Consider the following 13,041-nt stretch of genomic DNA (forward strand, 5'->3'; position numbering starts at 1 on the left):
GACATACATGTACAAAAACAAACACACACACACACACACACACACACACACATACTACCATATATTATTCTTGCTATCATGCGCCATATGGTTAATCTTCAAAGCTAATTTTCCAAGATGTTTAGGGCTTGGGGTTTCATTTATTTTGTGCTGGCGTTGAATTTTGCTTCAACTAGTTTGTTGCCTAAAATGTGGAATTAACAATGCCAATGGTGAAAGTGACAATCATCAGTTTTAAATACTTGGTAATCAATATGAAGCAATATCATAATGCCTATTGGTGCATTTTTTAGAGGTATTTTGGGTGTAAAGTACAAAATTAATGATCACCCTTGATAAAGTAGTTTGGCACCTTTCTTTTTTTAGCTCATTCCAAGTTCTTGATTGTTTTTGGGTGAATTAAGTTCTTGATTGTTCTTTCACTGGAATCTATACTCTGTTTTCTGAATCTGTAACTCTGTCACATATGTATCTGATTTGATTGATTTCTGAATCTATCACCCTGTCATATAGGTAGATAACTAAATTAGTTTTTTTATTTTTTTATTATTTTCTTCCAGGATGATAATAGGAAGTGGGTATGCACACTTCAGGATCTATTTGTTTACTTTGCTGCATGTCAGTCAAATAATGTTTTCCAGAAGCATCTTCACTTCCTAGTTACCAAATGCAAGATCTCTCCTGTCCGATTTTTGTCGAAGCTTTTCACTGAAGAAGGTTTTGATCATGGCATCCTCTTCAATTATTTGTTTTGTCGCATTTGTTTTGTTTTGTTTCTTTGGTTATAAACAACACTTTTATCTAAATCCTTAAAATTGACAGGGAATAGCACAATCTGGAGTAATTTTCTTGAGGAACTTCTGAGCTTGATGGTTCAACAAAAGAGGCTCATGCTATCAGACAGAAAAGTTCTGCCTTCATTTTTAACGTCTTTGCTTGGCTCTTCGTGCCATAGCCTTTAGTGCCTCAGACAATTGGACAAAGGTTTTCACCTTTTTGTTATGTTTCTGTTCTCTCTCTCTTGCTATATATATATATATATGTATGTATATCCACATATCCAAGATTTGTATATTTATATATTTGTTCTTGTTTCAGCTGCTGAACAAAAAAATGCTTGAAGAGAGAAAGAACAAGAGAGAGAGAGAGAGAGTTGTGTTTTTGTTTTTGCTTTTGTTTTTCTTGCCTTTTGTTTCTTTTAAGAGGTTAAATGTGGTGTTCATTTCTATTTCTCTCTCTCTCTCAATACCTTTCATGTTTTTAGTACAAAGTCCAGTTCAATTTTGTTTAGATCAGAGATTAGTTCATTTTTATTTTGTCAACTATAGAATGCCCTAGATAGTCAATGTCCCTTTTTAAGAATGAGGCATGCTTTGCAAGATGAGCGAAAAAGAGGGAGGGGGGGGGGGGGGAGAAATGAGGGAAGGCAATCCTTATCAGAGGCAAATTTAAACTCAATAGGGTGCAAAGACAATGGCAAACTAGTTCAGCAGGGTATAAAGATGGCCAATAGAAGGATTATAAGGTGTTCACCAACCTTGTGGTTGAGGAATCATCCCTTTGTTAGCTAGATTGTGGACCCAGCTCCTATCTCCTTCTCAAAAGAAGTAGATTGACAGAGATATAAAAACTTCACATCTGAATTGCCATAATGGCAAGCATGTGGAGAATTGGATTTCAACCATTCACATGAACAGTGCTTGAGCACCTGACAGAATGTTGGGTGAGGTGAGAGGACATAGCTGAAGGTGAGATATGCTTATGGAACTTTTTTCAGATTCTCACATTTGAATTCTGCTTTGGCATAACTTTTTTCAGTGTAAGTTTACAGAGAAAATAATAATATTATTACATTAACCCTGACAGCTCACCCACAGAGTTAGATTACACAATTGAATATATGAAGGAAAACTGCTAATAGAAGCAATTGAATGTTTTGCTTGGGTATGTTGCTAATATTACCTCTCTGTTATATTTACCTTTTGTGTTTACAAAGGTTGAAATTCTGTTATGTTTCAAAGTAAGCAAAATTGAGTTCAATATACTACTATTACTACATAATCAACAAATATTGAAGGAAAACTGCTCTTTTGGTTTTGATTGTTCAATCAATTTGATAGAGTGGTCTTTTTCACTGGTTTAGTTTTTAAATTATTAAAACTAAATTGACACTTTCCAAATTTAATTTATTCTAGTTCTTGTGAAGCAGGTGCTGAATGCTGGCAAAAATAAGCTTAAATCAATGGATGAGGTCAAATCTCTTTTGAGCTTACGTGCATTGATCTTGAATGGTAGGATCCATCTTGACCAACTGCATCACCTCAGTTTTTAATTTCTGATGTATATAGTAATTTTGTTGGTTGGAAAATTACAATTTTGAATTTCCTTATTTCCGCTAATGAATCCCCCTTTGTGCAGATTAACTTGTGCATGAAGGTCTTAAATACATGTTTCAAGATAAAGGCCTTGTAACTATGAGTTGTGAAGTCTTTAACTCAGTGTATTATGTTACATGGACACTTCTAAACATATGGCTGGAGTAAGGATATGGGCTGTGTGTCCGACATGTCCAGTCAAAACTGGGCCCAACAAGCATGTTTAGTTATGCAAATTTACTGTGTAATTAATTGATAGACCTCCCTTATTATGTTTCTTTGTGACATGATTGCTTTAGAGCAAGTGAAGTGCCATCTTGAAGAAAAGTCACCATTCCACCTTAGGAAATAAAACACGAATACTAAGAAATTGTTTTTTATTTTTTCATTTTCTGTTGCTTTTACACTGTCTTACATAAAGTCAGTATTCTGCCTTGAGAAATAAGAGAAACATGCCAAGAAATTTGGGAGTTTAGATGTATAATATCCACACTTGATAGGGGGACTTGAGTCTATGTAACATGACTTAGTGTATATAACATCACTTCAGATTTGGTGATATTTTAATTAATTTTAATTAATTTTACTGTGTGCTTCTTGGCTTATCAGGTATGGTCTGCTCAAATTATTGTTATCGCTGTGGTAATGTAGCTTCAATATTGAGCTTCAATGAGAATATGGTACTGCCACTAAACTTTTCACTCTTTTAACTTGGTTGTGGCTTTTTGGCTCATTTATATAGATTTGATTAATTGAATTTTCTATGGGTGATGTGTTTTACCCCTTTGTCTGTTAGGAGAGAGAGGTAAAGTTCTTCACTGAAACAGAGGAAAACAACCAGATGAGAGGCCCCAGAAGATATGAAGTTCTTATGAGTGAGGATTTGTTTGCTTCATTACCCTGTACTATTGTTTGAAGTTTGATGCACTGCTGTTTTCATTGTGGGCGGGAGAGAAAGAAGATATGGACGGATGTTTTCCTTATAGGATCCTTGAAAAAGATTACATGAATATTTTTAATTTTGTTTTCAAACTTAGTTTATTTATTATTTTAATAAACATCAATTATTAGTTCTTAATAATTGTTTATGACAGGAATTTTTAATAACCATATAAAATTAGCACAATTTTTAAAATAAAAAAAATAAAAATACAGGCTATGGCGGCGTTTTTGAACGTCACTATATCCCTACCCCAACTGTTAGATTTTTAAAATGCATAAATGTCTTTAATGGCGTTTTCAAAACGTCGCTAAAGTCATAGTGACGTCGCAGTATAATAGGGTAGGATATTTGTACCTATAGCGGCGTTTTTAAAACGCCGCTAAAAATTGATTTTCCAGCAGTGAAATGTTATTAATCACACTTAAATGATGTGATGTAAATATTTTTAATCACACTTAAAAGGTGTGATCTAAATGTTATTAATCACACTTAAAAAGTGTGATTAAAAATGATCATTTTTAATCACACTTTCAAAGATCACACTTAAAAGGTGTGATCAAAATATTTTTAATCACACTTAAAAGGTGTGATCTAAAGTTTTTAATCACACTTAAAAGGTGTGAATTAAAGTTTTTAATCACACTTAAAAGGTGTGATCTAAATATTTTTAACCACACTTAAAAGGTGTGATCTAAATATTTTTAATCACACTTAAAAGGTGTGATCTAAATGTTTTTAACCACACTTAAAAGGTGTGATCTAAATATTATTAATCACACTTAAAAGGTGTGATGAAAGCATTTTTTAATGACACTTAAAAAGTGTGATTAAAAATGACCATTTTTAATCACACTCCTAAAGACCACACTTTAATAAAACTTAAAAGGTGTGATTAAAAAACATACATCACACTAAAAAAGTGTGATCTTTATCTATATTTGTAGTAGTGCCCGCTCGAGCGTACTGTAAAAGTACTGGATGGGTGAAATCTCCGCTCGACGCCCGCTCGAGCTTGAGACATGACTTCGCTCGAGCGCCCAATTCTCCGCTCGAGCGGACTGTAAAACAGTGAAGAAAGATGCTGGATGCTCGGATTCTACGCTCGAGCGGCATTTCCCCCGCTCGAGCAAAAGTGCAGAATCTGGAAATTCCAGATTGCACCTTCAAGCTCAAAACCAAGTTGTTAACAACTCAAAACCGATCCTCTTGGGCTCATTTTTTGGAAAACGCTTATAAACACATGGAATAATATGATTCAAAGCTCAATTTTGAGAAATCAAGGCCCAAGGGTGGTTAATTCAAACCCAATTTCATGAACAATACGAACATGCAAACATGCATGTATTCAAATCATTTTGAAGTTCCAATTTGATGCTCTAAGGAGCCAATTGATCCAAAAACAAGTTGAAAACATGAACCATTACAAAATTATGAACATGCATGCACCATTTTACCATGAATTCAACTCAAAACTCATTAATTCAAACATGCATGCATGAAATGAAGCTATAATTCCACATTCTTGAACCAAATCATGACTTAGTTCTACAATGAAATATGAATCATGCAAGAACTAGCTCAATAACCACAAGAAGAAGATGAGTTTCCTACCTTAGTCTTGTATTCAAGGTTTAGGAGTCTAAAGTAGCAATCTACCCTTCAAGTTCTTCAATTAGCAAGCAAAACTCAAGATGGAAGACAAGTTCTCTCACTCTCTCCCTCTCTGGGTCGGCTAGAGCAAGAAAAGGCTGAGGAAAATGTGTTATGTGGTCAAGTGTAAGGCTCAAATATGTTATATTGACTGGGCCACTAAGGGTGGCAATTCGGTAATTAAGCCTAACTCTTTAATTAGCTTATTTAATCTAATTCAAGCATACCTAATCAGTTTTCAGATAAAAATACCATAAAATCACATTAATTATGAGGATCATAAAACATTAATCCATTCCCAGTTCGGCTGCCGATAAGGCCTTCAATTAGCAGTTTAAACACTAAAATACGAACAGATCAAATAATTAACTGAACAGATAGAATGCAATTCAAACAGATGTATTCATTCAATTCAGTTTCAATTTTGGTCAGGCAGTTCAGTACTTTTAATCAGTTCAATCATCAGTCATAATCAATTCAGTTTAACGGTAATCGATGGTTATCGGTAATCAATCAGTCATTAATCGGTAAACAGTATGAGGGTTGTTACAGGTTTCGAAAACCATTTGCACAAGACTTTACTTTTAAGGGGAGCACGTCCCACTAATCAATTCAATTTGAACATAACTTTATCTCATAACAGTACTTATGTAATAACCCTCATCACTGCTTACCGATAAACATTGATTACTGTCAAACTGGACTGATTATGACTGATAATTGAACTGATTAAAGTACTGAACTGACTGACTGAAAACTAGAACTGAATTGACTGAGTATGTGTGTTAATCTGTATTCTATCTGTTTGATTGTTTATTTGATCTGTTCACGTTTTATGTTTAAATTGCTAATTGAAGGCCTTATCGGCGGCCAAATTGGGAATTGATTGATGTTTTATAATCCTCATAATTAATGTGATTTTATGGTATATTTATCTGAAAACTGATTAGGTATGATTAAACTAGATTAAAATGAGTTAATTACAAAGTTTGCCGTAATTACCGTTTTGCCACCGAGTGGCCCACTACCTAGTTATGCTAGAGCCTTGCATACTTGACTCTAAACATCTCTTAAGCTCCATTTCTTGCACACAAACCGACCATAGGGAGGCGAGAGTGAGAGATTGAGTTGTTCATCTTGAGTTCTTGAAGATTTGGCTTAGACAACTTGGAGAATTGAAAGTTGATTGTTGATTTGTGGTTTTACACTTGTAATTGAAGCTCTAGGTAAGAGAATTCAACCTTTATTGATGTGTTTGAGCTTGTTCTTGCATGATTCATGTCAAAATTGAGAATTGAGCCATGATTTAGTGCTAGCATGTTGTAATAGAGCATAATTCATGCATGCATGCTAGTATTGTGGGATTTTGAGTTGAGTTCATGGCAAATTGTCACATGCATGTCCATAATTTTGTAATGGTCCATGGTTTCAACTTGTTTTTGGATCAATTGGCTCCTTAGAGCATCAAATTGAAGCTTTGAATTGATTTGAATTCATGCATGTTTGCATGTTCTCCATGTTCATGAAAATGGTTTGAAATTGGGTTTGAATTAAACACCCTTGGGCTTTGATTTCTCAAAATTGAGCTTTGAACCATGTTATTCTATGTGTTTACAAATGTTTTCTGGAAATTCAGCCCAAGAGGTCGAGTTTTGAATTGTGAAAGCTTGGTTTGAGCTTGGAGGTGCAATGTAACGCCTTCAAAAATAATAACAATAACCCATCAGATAAGACATGCATTTACATTTAAACTAACCGCATTCCTTTTATTCATTAGAATTCCAAGACATAAGTATTACATGTTAACCTCATAACAAAATGCCCTACGGGCTTACAGCTTTCCAAGTTAACACTTGGTTACAACAAAGAGTTCTAACTCGTTTACACATTAAGCCCTTGGCTTGAAATTACATGTAATACATCAAAAGTAAAATGACAAAACTATGCCCGCCACTAGCCTCCCAGCTATGTCCTTGGAGGTGGCATGCTTCCTGTACCTGAAAATGATATTCCCATATGGGGTAAGCCACAGCCCAGTAGAAATACACTAAACCAACCATGGACAATGACTAAAACATTAGCAATAGATAGTTGGTCAACACTGATACAATCACATAAATTACATATTTATGTCAACGACTTACAAGTCCCAATTACTTTTCATTTTCCCCTTTTCAACAGATAAGCATGCTAGCTCTATCATCATTTCCACAGATATGTATAAAAACTATATCTCACATTCAGATAAGCATAAAAGCTATATCCACATTCTCAACAGATATGTATATCAACAATATCCACAGATAAGCATACAAGCTGTATCCACACTTCACAACAGATATGTATATCAACAATATCCACAGATAAGCATACAAGCTGTATCCACACTTCACAACAGATATGTATATCAACAATATCCACAGATAAGCATACAAGCTGTATCCACACTTCACAAAGATAAGCATATGAGCTCTATCTTCACTTCTCTAGACAAGCATATGAGCTCTGTCTACGGAGTTCATCCCCTATCTCCTCCCAATACCTATTCGGTTTAGAGGTACATCCCCTATCTTCCCCTAAACCGCGGAGTACATCCCCTATCTCCTCCTCTACACATAACGTATATAAACACATTGGTTCTATATACAATCACACAATACACACAATTAATGTATTCTATCAACCGTCAAGTTCCATGACACATTCCATTGATTAGTTTCCGTTTACCTAATCATCATGCATTGTCTACAACAATCTCGACTATCCTCCACCGATAGCCCAAAGCAGTTATTTCTAAAACAGAAAATAAATGCACAAATGGATATTCAATCAACATTTCACTTTCTCATTTCTCACCAATTAATTATCCCAATTAATTAAACAATGTAATTAGGCAATTTTCCATAATTACCATTTCAACCCTTAGGTACCATTTTCATCAATGATTCAACAATCATTCTATTTTTCTATGCCAAACATGCATCTAGGTTTATTATGAATAAAACCCCAACTTTTGTAAAATTACACAAAAGCCCCAAACTTTCACAAATTTACCAAACCAAGCCCAACATCTCAAAATACCAAAATTTAAAGACAAAACCCATAGAGAGGAGTAGGTTATCCCTACCTCAAATTCGGAGTCCCAAAGGAGAAGACGACAAAACCCAACGTGCTCCAAAACCCGAGATTTTCAGATTAAAATGAAGCCCTCGACGATCAACAATTTTTTTGTAAAGGCCAAAGGTGAGTAAATCACTCCTACTAGATCAAAACCTAGAGAGAAGGTAGAGTCTAGAGTGAGAGGCTCAACAATGGTGATTTTGGAAAAGTAAGAGAGAGAAGAGAAAGTGAAAAAGTGATTTGAAAAGTCACAATTTCGGGACTTTAACCCAGGTCTCCGCTCGAGCGTAAAACACCCCGCTCGAGCGGCCACTCACAGACTTCCGCTCGAGCGGCCAACCTCCCGCTCGAGCGCAGAATGCACTCGCTCAGCACATTTGCAGAACCAGGCCTCCGCTCGAGCTCCCAACCCTACGCTCGAGCTCACAACACTGCACAACAAGATACTGGATGGATGTATTCCCCGCTCGAGCGCCAACACCTCCGCTCGAGCGGACAGGCCAAAAATCTGGGCAACTAGTTTTGGTTTCTAAACTCAACCAACCTGTAACCAACCCGCCCAACACATCCTATAACTCAAATACAAAGTAAGAAAGGATGTAAACAAGATAATAAACAACTACCAACATCCACGGACACATGTCCGGATCACTGTACAACAAGGGTAAACCCGGGATCGCTATAACCTCCCCCCCTTAAAGAATTTCGCCCCCGAAATTAAACACAAGTTTTCAAAAACAAGTTTTCCTCCATTTTAAACAATGTTACATTTTAACATTCAATAATTCGACCCATTACCGGTCATCCCATCCCTTTAACAAGAGACATATCACAATATGTAAACAACATATGTATTTTCAACATGCATCAACATTATGCACTATCCTTCCAATTTCAACAATATATTTAACACATATAATGTCACTTTCAACTTCCATATGAGGCAAGTTCCAAAACATATTTCATTAAACCCAACATTTTCAATGTTTCACAACTTAAGACATATATAAAAGTTCTTAAGTTCAACAAAACGTAAAATTTAAATACAAGATCACACATCAACAAACAAGTCCGGATATTTCTCACGGACTTCCAACTCACGTTCCCAAGTGGCTTCCTCCACTCCGTGATGTTTCCACAAGACTTTCACCAAAGGAATGGTCTTGCCACGCAGGACCTGATCCCGCCTATCCAAGACCCGAACCGGTCTCTCCTCATACGAGGCATCCTCATCTACCTCTAAATCAGTCCAATCCAGCACATGTGATGGATCTGGCTCATACTTCCGAAGCATACTCACATGAAACACGTCATGCACTCCGGACAACTGCGGCGGTAAGGCTAATCGATAAGCAACCTCACCAATCCTCTCAAGGATCTCAAAAGGACCAATATACCGAGGGGATAACTTCCCACTCTTCCCAAACCTCATCAGACCTCGCCTAGGTGATATCTTCAGAAAGACATGATCACCTACCTCAAATGCCAAAGGCCTCCTCCTACAGTCGGCATAACTCTTTTGTCGACTCTGGGCTGTAACAAGCCTCCTACGGATAAGCTCAACTTTCTCCGTCGTCTCCCTAACCAACTCCGGACCCAACAAAGGTGCATCACCCACCTCGGCCCAACAAACTGGAGACCTACACGGTCGGCCATACAAGGCCTCAAACGGTGCCATACCGATGCTAGACTGAAAACTGTTATTGTAGGCAAACTCTACCAATGGCAAGTGCCTCTCCCACGTCCCACTGAAGTCCAGGACACAACCCCGAAGCATATCCTCGAGGATCTGAATAGTACGCTCGGACTGTCCATCAGTCTGAGGATGATAAGCCGTACTAAAGGTCAACTTAGTGCCCAAGGCACTCTGCAAACTCTGCCACAACCTAGCAGTAAAACGAGGATCTCTATCTGAGACGATCGTCACTGGGACCCCGTGCAATCTCACTACGTCCCGAATATACAAATCGGCAAGATGATCTACCGAATCTCTCACGCGCATAGGAATAAAGTGCGCCGACTTAGTCAACCGGTCTACAACCACCCAAATAGCATCACTACCCCGCTGAGTCCTCGGAAGACCCACAACGAAGTCCATAGTGACATGCTCCCACTTCCACTCGGCAATAGGCAAGGGTTGCAACAAACCCGCTGGCCTCTGATGCTCGGCCTTCACTTGCTGGCAAGTAAGGCACTTCGATACGAAAACAGCCACATCTCTTTTCATACCCCGCCACCAAAACTGGCGACCCAAATCCTGATACATCTTAGTACCTCCCGGATGCACCGCAAGGCGCGAATGGTGAAACTCTCGGAGTACCTCCTCTCGGCAAGCCTCCGGTACAAACAAACGGTCTCGGTATCTCACACTCAGGTCGGGATACACCGTCAAACCCTTCTCACCCTTCCCACTGGAAATCTTCTCTCGGAGGGATTCTACCTCAAGGTCACCTCTCTGTGCCTCTAACACTCTAGTCACAAGTGTAGGCTGCGCAACAACAGAAAACAAGGCCGCAGCCTCAACAGATTCGCCCAGTAGCAAATCAAACTCGCCAAGTGCTCCCAACATCACCCATTCCCGGATGGCTATACTAGCAACATCACTAATGGTCTTCCTACTAAGGGCATCGGCCACAACATTGGCCTTTCCCGGATGATAATGTAACTCAAAATCATAATCCTCGATGAACTCCATCCATCTCCTCTGCCTCAAATTCAAGTCTCTCTGTGTAAACAGATACTTCAAACTCTTGTGATCCGAGAATACCTCGAACCTCTCACCATAAAGGTAGTGCCTCCAGATTTTCAAGGCAAAGATCACAGCTGCTAACTCTAGGTCATGGGTGGGGTAATTCTTCTCGTGTATTTTCAACTGACGTGAGCCATAAGCTACCACTTTTCCCTCTTGCATCAACACACAACCCAAACCCTCTCGTGAGGCATCACAATATACAGCATAACCCAACCCTCTCTCCGGAATAATCAACACCGGAGCGGTGGTCAATCTAATTTTCAACTCTTGGAACGACTTTTCACAAGTATCACTCCACACAAACTTGACTCCCTTCCAAGTCAGTCTAGTCAACGGTGACGCTAACCTGGAGAAATCTTTCACAAACCGACGGTAATACCCAGCCAATCCCAGAAAACTGCGGATCTCAAACACACTCTTAGGCTGTGCCCAATCTTGCACTGCCTCAACCTTGGATGTATCAACAGACACCCCTTCCCCGGATACCACGTGGCCCAAGAATTTGACTTCCCTCAGCCAGAACTCACACTTCCCAAACTTGGCATACAGCCTATGGGCTCTAAGTAGCTCAAGCACCACTCTCAAGTGTGCCTCGTGCTCCTCCTCAGAAGACGAATAGATAAGGATGTCGTCCACAAAGACAACCACAAATCGATCTAAGAACTCCCGGAAAATCCGGTTCATCAAGTCCATAAAGACTGCCGGTGCATTGGTAAGTCCGAATGGCATCACCAGAAACTCGTAATGGCCATACCGCGTACGGAATGCCGTCTTAGGAATATCTTCCTCCCTGACCCTCAACTGATGGTAACCCGATCTCAAGTCTATCTTAGAGAAACAACGGGAACCCTTCAACTGGTCAAACAAATCATCTATACGGGGCATAGGGTACTTATTTTTAACCGTAGCCCGATTCAACTTCCGGTAGTCTATACACAATCTCAAGGCACCATCTTTCTTTTTAACAAAGAGTGCCGGTGCTCCCCACGGTGAAACACTAGGGCGAACAAAGCCCTTATCTAGCAATTCCTGGAGCTGAACTTTCAACTCAACCAACTCTGCTGGAGCAAAACGGTAAGGTGCCATAGAAATCGGCGCCGTACCAGGCACTAAATCAATAGAGAACTCTATCTCTCGGTGAGGTGGCAAACTAACAAGATCTTCAGGAAAAACATCCGAATACTCACAAACCACCCTCGGCAATACATGCTGGGTCTCACCACGCTCACCACTCTCAAAGCTAGCAAGTAGACTACTAAGCTCACTTCGCCCTCGCGAATCATACCCCAGTGGCAAAACACTACCAACCCGGTCTCCCAAGAAATGGAACCACTCCCCGCTCAAGGTACACAATGTAACCCTCTGGCGGTAGCAATCAATAACAGCCCGGTATGACGATAACCAGTCCATACCCAAAATAACATCAAAACCCTTCATGGGCATGACAACAAACGGAAAAGGAAGCCTATAGTCGGCGACCTCTATATCACATCCTCTAACACCCTGTTTTAGGATCAACTCACCACCCAAAGGCGATACCACACAAATAGGAGATGCTAACTGTGCTAACTCCAATTCCAAAACAGATGCAAATGCAGCAGATACAAAAGAATGAGATGCACCCGTGTCTATCAACACATTAGCAACTGAGTTGCAAAACAGAAAAGTACCTCTCACTACTGATGGATCCGGTACTAAATCCTGCGCGGTAACAGCATACACGCGCCCCGTAGGCCCCTGGTCTACCTGCTCACCTCCCGGAGCAAAAGACTGCTGCACAGACTGGGATGACGAAGCTCCCGGATTGGCCCTCGAGGCCTGCACAGACTGAGCTGGCTGAAAACCCTGCGTCTGTCTAGAACCAGACGCTCCCGAAGTGGCACTCAACTGTGGGCAAAACCTCTTCATGTGCCCAGGTTGTCCACACTGATAACAAGTCAAGAGCTGCCCCCTGCCCAAACTCTGACTCTGCGGTCTAGCTGAAGAAGAAGCAGCTTTCTGACCCCCACCCTTCTGCGGGCAAACAGATACCTTGTGACCCAGCTGGCCACACTTGTAACAGGTGAAATCCCCCTGACCACCTCTCCCGGAGCCTGCACTTGGCACAGGGAAGGTCGATCTAGCAACACCACCCTGCGACTGCTGAGGGTTAGAACCCCTCTGCCTCCTGCCATCACTCTGACTATCCTGGCTCCTCTTGG

General features: G+C 39.7%; 1 long non-coding RNA gene across 4 annotated transcripts; it reads left to right on the top strand.

Moving 5' to 3' along the window:
* The first annotated feature begins 378 nt into the window (after positions 1-378).
* On the top strand, positions 379-3,365 carry LOC145807686 (uncharacterized). 4 transcript variants are annotated; one of them, XR_014350984.1, is made up of 7 exons: positions 379-717; positions 823-984; positions 1,099-1,748; positions 1,867-1,944; positions 2,210-2,291; positions 2,985-3,055; positions 3,172-3,365. It is a non-coding gene; the product is annotated as an uncharacterized LOC145807686 (long non-coding RNA). The 4 variants fall into 4 exon arrangements; XR_014350983.1 differs by having other exon boundaries at positions 1,099-1,944; XR_014350982.1 differs by lacking the exons at positions 1,099-1,748; positions 1,867-1,944 and having other exon boundaries at positions 394-717; positions 3,172-3,360.
* Positions 3,366-13,041: the final 9,676 nt, after the last annotated feature.

The sequence above is a fragment of the Camellia sinensis genome, chromosome 14, assembly GCF_055761805.1.
Source record: "Camellia sinensis isolate YWXY chromosome 14, ASM5576180v1, whole genome shotgun sequence".
Taxonomy (NCBI): domain Eukaryota; kingdom Viridiplantae; phylum Streptophyta; class Magnoliopsida; order Ericales; family Theaceae; genus Camellia; species Camellia sinensis.